Genomic DNA, 11,072 nt, shown 5'->3' with positions numbered 1-11,072 from the left:
GGAGCCTAGTTTTACTTTTGGTGTATTTAAGTAGCCTTTTTTTGTTATTCACAAGTACTCCTACAAAACAAGCAAATATAATAGCAAAAAAAATGTAGTATTGTTACTATACATGTCTATATATATAGATATATAGATATATATCTATATAAATTACTAGTAGGTTGAATAGGTAGAATTATTTTTAGCCAGTAATGTAATATAATGTGCTCATTATTACTGGCCTCGCTCAGATTGTTACTTTTCACAGGCATGTAGCCGTGTAATGTTATTGGGTTACTGATGATCTATTAGCATGTAATAATACTATTTTGACGTTGTTGCAGGTTGAGGAGCGGTTGGGAAGCCTTTGGCGGCATCTGGCGGCGATGTTGCACACTCATCGAACTGCAACTCCTCCCAGGTGAAAAGCACGTGTGGATTCAGATTCAAGGGGCCCTCAAAGAGAAGACACTCCTTCTGCAAATTTGAGATATTTATATATATACGTACCCCCCCCCCCCCCCCCCCTCCCCCGAGCTCAAAAACCCCACATACGCCTAATCGGTCTACGTCAACAAAGAAAACACTGGGACGTTTGCACACGTTACAGGAATACAAGCAAAGCAATAGTGAAACTGACATCACACTGAAAGTGATGGAAACTTTGACAGAAACTGACTATGTGCAGCGTGGTGGAGTCATGCACGATGAGTCTGTGGGGCCGTTACAACCAGTCAAAGTCAACTAATGATCCGGAGTAGTTCCCTGTAGCACGACATCGTCATTTAACCTCTGTAACAATAGCGTGTGAAGATTTAATTGTACCTCCTTTGAAGTGAGTCGGATGCATCATTAAACATGGCGCTGTTTATCTGGAGTGAGATGTGTGTTCTTGGGACTCTCTTGGTACGAAACACACAAAATTCCTCACATTTTTTTGGGGGGGGGGGGCTTGAGTGTGAAAGAATGAAAAGACATCCAGAGGCCTGAGAAAAACTGGGCTCATCTCACAGAGCAATGAATTCAAACCATAGTTCTTAACAATCTGTTCCTTTTCTGGACCACCATTGCTGTGTTTTAAAGACTTTTCTTTCCCCCTTTTTGTCTGTCGTGGACTCAGATTCATGATGCAGAGAGGAGCTGCTGTCCTCTAGTGGTCCGTCAGTATCACGGATCGCACAGCGACAGGGAACACGGAGCAAAAAGTTCAGGTTTTAATGTAAAAGTAATGTGGGAAATATTTAAACAATTCTTTAGCTGATGCTTTTGTATCAGATTGCCGGATGTAGGAGATCGATATACAATTACCAAGACCCTAGCTAATATACAGTATATTGTTTCATATGGACTAATGTCTGTTTACATAGTGCCTTCACCCACCTCATACTTATCTTATAATATGTGTACTACCTCCTCTGTTGTGATGCATTCAGGTCCCACGTGGTCCCACATTCACCATAGAAACTGCTCCGGGGTGGTGATAGACATAAAACAAACACACTTTTGTGTATTTTTCTTTCAAGTCAAGACACGCCTCTTAGTGTTTACCATCTCTCGGCTCTCTCTCTCTCACACACACACACACACACACAGACACACACACACTTTTTTGTCCAATAGGAGGACATTGAGCGGCCTTACATTAATTCCCCGAAAAATACACAAACTAACATTTGCTAAAGGCGGACTCTCGCCGCTCAGGTGTAGCGATGTTTGAGAAACAAGTGGTCAGAGCCACGTTTTGATCACCCCGTCCCTTGTAATGCCGACGATAAGGATGAGGTGCCCACCCACGGGTGCACCCTGCAGAAAGCCCCTTCTCTCTGTTTTGTGCACCACTTCTCTCCACATTCTTCATGCCTTCTGACGGGGTTGTTTCTCTTTAATAAGTCCTCTCCCTTGGCTGACACCTGATCCTGAAGTTTAGGGTTACGGCAAACAAAAAAGACGTGCGAGAGAGGAAAAGAAGGGAGAGAGAGAGAGAGAGAGAGAGGGAGAGAAAGAGAGAGAGAGGGAGAGACTTGACCTAAAACAAACAGGTGTGATTTGAGAGAGAAGTACTTGTTCAGTGTCTTGTGTGGTTTGTGCGACACGCGAGAAGAAGCCGAGTCGAACGAGGGAACGCTCCATCCAGAAGTGTGTTGTCAGGTAACCGTATTTTTTGTGTTGTATTAGTATGTAGTTCAGTGCAGGGGTTAAATGTGTGTGTGTGTGTGTGTGTCTATGAACTCTGTATGCAACAGTCCAAAATGACATTTCTGTAATTCAGCAATGTGTTGATGTGCGAAAATAAGTCATGAAACCAGAGGCGTGTGATGAGATTTTCGATTTTAGGGCCTTCACGGTGTTTTTACTTTTGCTACACTGATTAAAAAGTTGAAAATGGACTTGAGTGAGCTGGATAATGGGCAGGCGGGGTTATACAGGCCGGGCGTGGGGGTGATCTTGTGTAGCGGAGGTGTTTCATTTAGTGAAGCCGCTCGTGGAGCATGTGACATGGATTGGTTGCACGTTCACTTCAATCGTGAGGACCATACATTTAGAGCATCGTCATTGTCAGGTTCACACTTATAGATTATAGGTTTCCAACTTTTAAAAGAGAGTTGTTTTTACACCTTGAATATACCTTTTTTTTTATTCCATCCTCCATCTCCAACGCTCTTTTCGTTTTTTTTGCACCTGTCTCTTTAAGAGTCTCCCTGGGGAAAAGGGCCCGCTGTGATTGGTCCGCGAGGAAAATACGGCGCACCTGTGCAAAGGTTGTTTTCAGATTGTGGGTGGAGACACGCAGATATTATAATAATATAGTATAGTTTAATAGGGATATTACAACGGGATGTTATACTGACATTCTCAAGTTTGGTATCCAAACTGTAGAGAAACCTAAGTTCATAATCTTTATTATTATTATTATTATTATTATTATGATTACTGGTACAGGTGGTTGTAAAAGGTCAGCGTTTTACTTTGATATCTTATTCTAAAACGTTCCCAAAATGGTTTCCCCGCACACCCATGTTTTCTTAAGGGTGCAGCGGTGCGGGGCTGAGGGCTTGAGCTGCTCTCAGGTCAGCTGCAGAAGGAGGACGCGGCGGCAGCACCTGGAGGCAGGCCGCCGGTCCACTGCGCAGCGCCCTGCTGTCCAGATGGCTGCGTCGCGGTAATTCCCCTCAGAAGGACTCGCCACTAATCCTCCGGAGAATCTGCACTGGCTTGATCTCACGCCTGCACGAGAGAAAAAAACCGCCCCCAAACCCCGGCCCCCACCTTGGCCCTCGCCCAGGCCCCCCCGAGGCTCCCTGTCCCGGGGAGGACACGGCGTTTCTGGCGGCCAAGCCTGTGGGTGATTCTGCCGGGTGTTGGGCAGCGAGGACACCGGGGGACTGGACGTTGGTGTGTGTGTGTGTGTGTGTGTGTGTGTGTGCTGAGGAGGTGGAGGGACATAGCTGAGAAGAGAGAGAGATCTTAGATAAGGCTGATTAGGTCAAGACTTAATCTGAGTGTGGGAACTATTTTTGCAGAATGGGACTTTTGACACCCAGGTAAGCCTCTCTGACTTTCTCTCCCGGTACATTATGGGTCTTTGGAACAGCCCGCGGTAGCTCGATACAGAGGCCTTAAATATTTGTCTTCATTGTGACCCCAGTCGCTGTTCTGGATGTTTTGTTTGGCAAACAGGCGCTAAACTATAAAGTGCAAGGCGCCATCAGAGCGTCACAAACTTTCTTGATGACGTCAGGCGCTCTAGAGTGGAAACCCAGGTGATGTAATCAGTCCGTTTGTCAATTATGTAGCAGATATGACGTTGTAATTGGTCCTCTGTGTCTCAGGTGTGGCTTCAAGCAAATGCTCTCACACGTTTTTAGGGATATTGATGGAAGTGATACAACCGGGCCTGTGTTGATGTCATCATATACCCGGCTGATAAAGGTCACGCTGTCCTGTGTGCTTCCTCCTCAGGAGGTTGAAACTCAATTGAAAGGTCTCGGCGAGGACAAAAGGGTCTGATGGCTCCGGGGACAGAGGGAGGAGACCATCATTTGATCAGCCCTGTTTTGTTTGCGTGGTTGTATCTGCCGGCATAGCGTGGCGTTTCCTCTCACCCTCCCAACAAGGGTCTCTCGAGTCAATAGTGTTAAACCGACACCCGGCTGTTTGTTGTCATGCAAGAGTGGAGCTGCGCGGCGTGTTGTCATTAAAGAAAGATGTTGCTTTTTTCTCATGATTGGATGCTCAGACTCACAGGTGCACACGGGTCAGATGCCTCTCTTCATTCTCTTAATGTAGGGAGCGTGTAACTGCAACCAAACTATCTGCGTAATTTTATGGCGTGAAGTTGTATCAGAACCCGTCAATAATAAACCTTGTTTTTTTAAATTCAAACTGTGGCAGATGCCGTTCATAAAATAAACATGTGGATGTGTTCGGGCTTTAAAAAAAGAGCTTGATATTCAATTTCCATTTGTGTGTGTGTGTGTGTGTTTGTGTGTGTGTGTGTGTGCTCCATCGGCCTGCTGTGCTTCCCTGCTGGATCCATGCTGCTCTACCTGGTGAGTGCACTGAAACACACACACTGTCACAAAGTGTTTCAATGAGTAAGTATTATAAGTGTTTCACTCGCTCTTTTGTGAAGTTGCTCGTATCAGTGTGATGATGTTCCTATGCGGTTATTTACTGCACCTCTTTTATTTGGTCACGCTGCTTTACACTATAAGCCAATTACTTGAGCTTCTCTAATCTGGGTGTGGGTATATACAGTGTGTGTGTGTGTGTGTGAGTCTGACAGAAGCCATTCCATATGTTATGCAACGACAAGTGGGTCCTCTGCATGTGGGAGTGTGGAAGAAATGACTGACATAATGAGTGTCCATGCTTTTAAGTTTGCATTTGAAGGATATATGTCGAGCGTAAATTGCACAATATTTATTCCATTGCACTCGAGCGTTTTTCAAATTGGCAGCATAATGGGATTAAACATTTTTTTGCAATATGTCTGATGTGAACCGTTTGATGAAAAATGAGAAGTCCTAAAGTTGCTGAGGATAACTGACAAAAACAATTTTTGAGGAAACATGTCTAGAAAAGTTGACCAAACTTCTGTAAAAATCTTTCATTCATTTTGGATTCATTACTAACTGACACCTTTTTAAATAAATGATATAAAATATAACTTGCTCGTCAAATTTCAGGCTTCTCCTAAAATTGTCGACTAACTGTGAGTGAACAAAATAAAACAGTGAACTGCATCCTCACCATGTTGCAGTGTTGCCACACATCCTCTAGAGGGCGTCGCCTCGCCAAAATAGCACTGCCACATCTGCCAACCAATAACCCCTCCCGTCCCCCCACCCTCAAAACGAATGGACCGCGCGGGGAACCAATCAAATCTCCGGATTTAACACACTGTCCCCTCTGAGCCAATGAGAGACCGAAAGAAGATGTTTTTAACTACGTGGGCGGGACTTAAAGATGATGGGCACGTCCTGCTTTTAGCCCGGGGCCAGATTTTCGGTGCAGACTCAATTGGAGATTTTTTCTAAGGTTGAGATAGCGGGGCGCACGTTATTTTTTGGAGGAGGACGGAGTGAGAGGCCACGTTTGGAGAAGTTCCCCTTACGCGCTTCGTTGAAAATCAAAACAGGTAACGTTTAACATCGCCACCTTTTTAAAATCACGTGATTAAATATATAAGCGACTGTTTCGATGCCTTTTTTTTAGCGGACGTTCCCCCGTGTTCTTGTGTCTATTTTGTTGCACTAAACGTGAGGGTGCTCGACCTGCACCAGCAACCACAGCGACCAGAACCAGATTTAACGAAAACGGTCACGTTTTCTCAATGAAATCCGTTATCTGGAGTCACAGTCGTGCCTCCGGTGCAGCGTTAGAGGCTCTTCATGGCGCCTATCTCCTTCCCTGTTATCATCACCTCGCGCTGAACCTCTCGGATCTCCCGCTGATACCTCCGCGTTTCATGCGGTTAGCATCGCCGGTTTACTGAAGCAACGCCTTTTAGCTTAAATCGAACCCACGTGTACCACGGTCCAAAATGATTTTGTCGCATGTTTAACGTTGGTTGGTTACTGGCGGGTGTTGGTATGTCCTGGTGTAAGCGAACGCCACCGCCGAGTTAACGTTAACGTTACGGCAACGGTGAGTTTCCGTTGGCGGTCTCTTCCTCCTAAACGATGCGTTCAAATGACTTCCAACGTCCGTCTCACCCGACTCTGCCGGACGATTCGTGTCCTCGTTTCTTACCTCCTTTGGCTTTAAAAAAAAAAAAGGAGGTAAGTTCGACGGTATCGAGCCGTCGAGAACCTCGATACTATTTCACTTCAAGCTGTTTTTGTTATCGTATGTGCGCTGCTTTTTTACTGTCTTTTACTGGATGCAAAGGAATTGGTTTCATTATGGAAATTGGTTTACAAAGATGTCTGGGAAACGTAGTCCTGTTCGCGGTACTTGTTAATGAATACAGAAGCTGGGGGTTTGTCCCAGTTGTAACTGTGGCAACCGGGATTTTAACAGCATCCGCACGAATTAAGTGATAAATTAAGCGTGTATGTGGAATAGCTAGCATCATCAAATCTCAGTAATCTGTAATACCGGTTATTGATGATTTAGAGCTAATTCAAAAGTTGAGGAAAAGTGGGTTAAACCCAAACCAGTTTGAGGAAAAGTGGGTTAAACCCAAACCAGTTTATCAGAGTCAAAGGTTATTGATATTGAGATAATTAACTCAAGTGATCAATCTTTTTTTTTTTAAAGGCCTAAAATGGGTTTCAAACTGTCTCAAAACTAAATCTTTGATTCAGTTTACGCGCCACCGTTTCTGATTCAAACGTTTGTAACTTCCATTTGTCACACACACACACACACACACACACACACACACACACACTTTAAAGGTCATACTTGTGTCTGGCAGATGGCAAAGGTTCAACTAGTTCACGGACCCGGACTGATCCCAGATCGTGCTGACGCGTGGAGCGTCTCATCGAGCCCCATCTGTTTACATTTCTCCCCTCCGCGAGCGTACCCCCGGCTTTATCAAGAACTCTCTGATAGGAGCCCCGTGCCGTCCCAATGGTCGACGTGTGCAGCCCAGGCTCACTGATGTTAGGCCAACGCAACTAACAATCACCCTTTAATCCGTCTGTGTGTGTACAACAACTCATCACTTTAATCAGCGCAACTCTGCCGACCTTATTGTCTCTCTTCCCCTGAGGGGACGGAATGTAGGTGAGATAGAAAAATGGAGGCCACCCGGGTTGGAACAATGTCGCAGGCCTCTTCGGCGCGACGTCACAAATGTAGGGAATATCTCTCTGCGTTAAGTTGGAACACGGTGGCAGGACCAACACCTCCTAAACCTCTCTGAGAGCGGACAGGAAAGCCCGTGGAATTGAACCGGTTGCGTAACGGAGTCAAACGGGCCAAAAATATTGGCGCATTTTCTATCCGCTCTAGTGTAGAACTCTCGCTTTGGTGATCCACGAGGGAAAACCCAGACGTACTCCTTAGTGTGTGTGTGTGTGTGTGTCTGTGGTCGTGTCGTTCATCTATAATCATCAGTGCCATGTTCTCGGCCCCTCCGGACGTGCGGAACAGTGGCGGCTCTGTGGGCCCCGCTAATGAGAGGCCCTTAATTGGTGGTTCTGGTGGGAGAATCCGCTCATTAAACGGAGCTGGAACCAAACCTCCGTCGGCCAGAATAGGCGCGCCATTTCTTCCCCGTTTCCTGCCTCGTCAGTAAAGAGGCAAGAGAAACCGGACAGGTGTAGAATAGAATAATGTAGAATATTTCATTCTATTGGAGATGCACCAAAACTGCTTGTGTGAAGTTCCCCATTTGGACTTTTCTCCCTCACCTTGTGAGGGGCGAGTTTGAGAGACACGACAGAGGAGAAAAATTAATGTAGGTGAATTGACAAAAAGGGACAGGAAGGGAACACCGACGGACCCAGGGAGGAAGTGTGTGAGTGAGAGTGGGACAGGAGAGGAGAAAGAGAGGCTGAGTGAGAGCGACGGAGAGAGATTGCCTAACCATTCGGAAAGGCTATGGGAACATCCCCGTGGGTGTGTGTTTGTGTGTGTGTGTGCGCGCACGCACGCATTTGTGTGTGTGTGCATCCTGACCCTGTCTGTTCAACAGGAGCCCGTCACATCAACTCAGGCACACACACACAGCGCCACTGTCCCACGTCCACATCTGAGCACCGACTGTTTTCAGAAAAAAAAACTTCCTTTAATCTGTCCTCAATGTCGGTCTCTTTTTTTTGTTTGCCTTCTAGCACATCAAGGTGTTTTAAAAAAAAAAAAGAGAGATTTTTTCAAAGCATTCATCTCCCCGTGGGATTGCGGTGCCATCGGGGTCAATCTCACCAATGAACTAAAGGTGGCCTTATTCTACCGGCGGGTATTCGTGCCTCAGCGGGCGCCGCCCTCACGCAGCGAACATCAGAGGGGCGCGGATGAATAGAAACTGTGATGCAATGTTCAGCTTATTACACCCCCGGGGGGGGGGGGGGGGGTGGGGTGACAGAGAGGTGGAGGGCGTGCAGGACGGGTGGGGGGACAGCTCGGCTCAACGCACCCCAACAAACTGTAAAGGTTCAGATGCTAAAACGGAACTTTAAAGACTTTTTTTTTTGCTTTTGAAAAGGTGCTGTTTCTTCTTTCTTTTTGGTCTGTTCAACCAGAGGAGAATAGAAAAGTCATTGTGTTAAAAGGCAACTTTTTTTTGTACCCGAAGGGGGGGGGGGGGGGGTGTAACGAGAGGGCAGCAAGTGTCTCGCTCCCAAAGAGGCGCTAGAGTAAAAACACAGAGGGCCCCGGGGCTTTGGCAGGTAGCCAAGCGTAGTTAAAAACAGATTAATCAGCATCGATGGGGGGGGGGGGGAGCCTTTTTCAACAAAGTCTGTGACATTGCTGATGTTGAGCTATAGTGTCCGGCGTCTCATCTCCACATTGTTTGGTTGTGCGGCCTCCGCTTTCAGAGAGGGCGAGATGCAAAAAACGGGTCCTGCGCATGTTTTTCGCTCTTGTCACTTCCTGTTTTTTTTCTGTTGACGGGTTCTTAAAGAAAGAAAAAGAGAGAGAGACGCAGATTTGAGTCAAAAACAGAATTGACGAGAAAGGCGGAGATAAAGCGGCTGAAACGGGAGGCCGTGTGCCACGCGTCCTGCTTCCGGGTCAGGGGTCAGAGGTCACCCGTCTGGGATCAACTGATACCAACTGACCTGTCTGGCCGTTGAGCTATTGAGGAGAGCCGTGTTCACATGGCGTGCGCGTCCGGACTTTAGCGGCATCGAGCCCCCCCCCGGTAATGGAGAGAACAGGCTGATGTTCGGATAATGAGGACATCCGTCATGGCGTCCGCAAGGGGGGGGATGCTAATTTTAGATTCAGGGGGGGTTAAGGTTAGCAGGCTGGTTAAATGAATGTCAGGCAGGTGTGAGAGTGCTTTATATTCGCACTGATTGATCTCTGCAGAACGAGTGCTGCTGAGCGAGCTTGTTGCATGCTTGCATTGATTCCTCTGATGCAGCGAACAGATGCTTAAAGTCCTCCAGGTTTTTTTTTTTTTTTTTTTTTTTTTTTTTTTTTTAAACTCCCAAAGCTCACAGTTCACTTTTCTGATGACGTTGCAGCGTGCTGCACCGATCAATCGCCAGAGAGCCAGACGCATCTCGTCTGGTTACGACGTGAGGTCTTTTCTGTTGTCTCTTCCTCCCCCCCCCACCCCCCTCCCCAGGGTGTATCCACCAGGCAGCTGTTGTAATGAGCCTCCGTGGAGTCACTTGTTTTGCCCAGGCACCTGTTGTTACCGGCCTTGATGGGATGTGGGTTGTCATGGCAGCGCCACACCCAATGCTGCTGCTGCTGCTGCTGCTGCGAGAGAGAGACCAAGCAGTGAACTCGCTCTCTTTCTCTCCTCCCATGCAACACCTGCTTTTCTCCTCTTTTCCTTCCCGTCTATTTCAACCCGCCTCTTATTCACAGAGCAAACTGTACCTCATCTCATGCCAACCGCCCGTACATTTGCTCTTTGTCTCTCTGTCTCTCTCAGACACACCCACACACACACACACACATTCATACAGACAGGGGCACTTGTGCCTCACTGCTTTCATCGCTGAATAGGGGTTTAGCAGCCAACAATAGCAGTTATGAGCCAACCCGTTATTCTCACACACATGCAGAAAGAGAGCGAGAGATGCGTAACACTTAAAGGGTTCAAACAAAAAGGAGCAAAAAACTACTAAGAATGTAGCTATATTTGAATATAGCTACTATCTAAATAATAGTCTTAGTAACCGTAAGAGCTGAATTGAGCGTATAGGTGTTGAAGAGTAAAACTCAAATGTTGTGAGCGCACAGTAATAGCACGGTACCAACCGTAATGACATAGCATCGGCTCATTTAAACACACCTTGCATTAGCTGACCATTGATTTGAGCTCAGCTCAAACTGAGCGGCGGCAAAGAGGCGCACGGTTGAGTCACGGCGCGTGTCCTTTGGGGTGTTGAGAGACAGACGGGAAGATGCAGGGACGAGTGGACAGACAGACACACAGGGGGATTATCCTCTGTGTAATCCTCAGTTTGAGGGTCAGAGTGCAGTGCAAAGGGACAGAAACGTGCTCATAAATTTCATGGATGTGCACACGCTGTCTGCTGCGTGATTGGCGGCGCCGTCCCAGAGCCAGCGTGTCCGTTAGGGAAGCTTGATTGTGTGTTTTTGCCGTATGTGGGTTTGTCATTGTGCGACCAGATGGACGGATCCTAGAAGAGAACAGCACAGATTAGGATTCTGCTCGTGTGTGTGTGTGTGTGTGTGTGTGTGTGTGTGTGTGTGTGTGTGTGTGTGTGTGTGTGTGTGTGTGTGTGTGTGTGTGTGTGTGTGTGTGTGTGTGTGTGTGTGTGTGTGTGTGTGTGTGTGTGTGTGTGTGTGTGTGTGTGTGTGTGTGTGTGTGTGTGTGTGTGTGTGTGTGTGTGTGTGTGTGTGTGTGTGTGTGTGTGTGTGTGTGTGTGTGTGTGTGTGTGTGTGTGCGTGTGCGTGCGTTTCAGCAGCGGTTGGCTGGTATGGTT

At 47.0% G+C, this 11,072-nt stretch overlaps 1 protein-coding gene across 12 annotated transcripts in view; it reads left to right on the top strand.

Annotated features, from left to right (window-relative positions):
• The first annotated feature begins 5,450 nt into the window (after nt 1-5,450).
• Nucleotides 5,451-11,072, top strand: part of epb41l2 (erythrocyte membrane protein band 4.1 like 2) — a 27,895-nt gene continuing 22,273 nt past the window's right edge. For 3 of the 12 annotated variants that reach the window (XM_062559819.1, XM_062559815.1, XM_062559817.1), the window contains exon 1: nt 5,454-5,623. The gene's annotated coding sequence lies outside the window, so the exon portion shown is untranslated. Of the gene's footprint in view, nt 5,624-11,072 lie in introns of all 12 variants that reach the window. The other 9 variants (XM_062559816.1, XM_062559823.1, XM_062559821.1 and 6 more) reach the window with 6 other exon arrangements.

Source organism: Pungitius pungitius, chromosome 20 (assembly GCF_949316345.1).
Source record: "Pungitius pungitius chromosome 20, fPunPun2.1, whole genome shotgun sequence".
Taxonomy (NCBI): domain Eukaryota; kingdom Metazoa; phylum Chordata; class Actinopteri; order Perciformes; family Gasterosteidae; genus Pungitius; species Pungitius pungitius.
The sequence above is the reverse complement of the archived record's forward strand: the minus strand, read 5'-3'. Positions and strand labels throughout refer to the sequence as shown.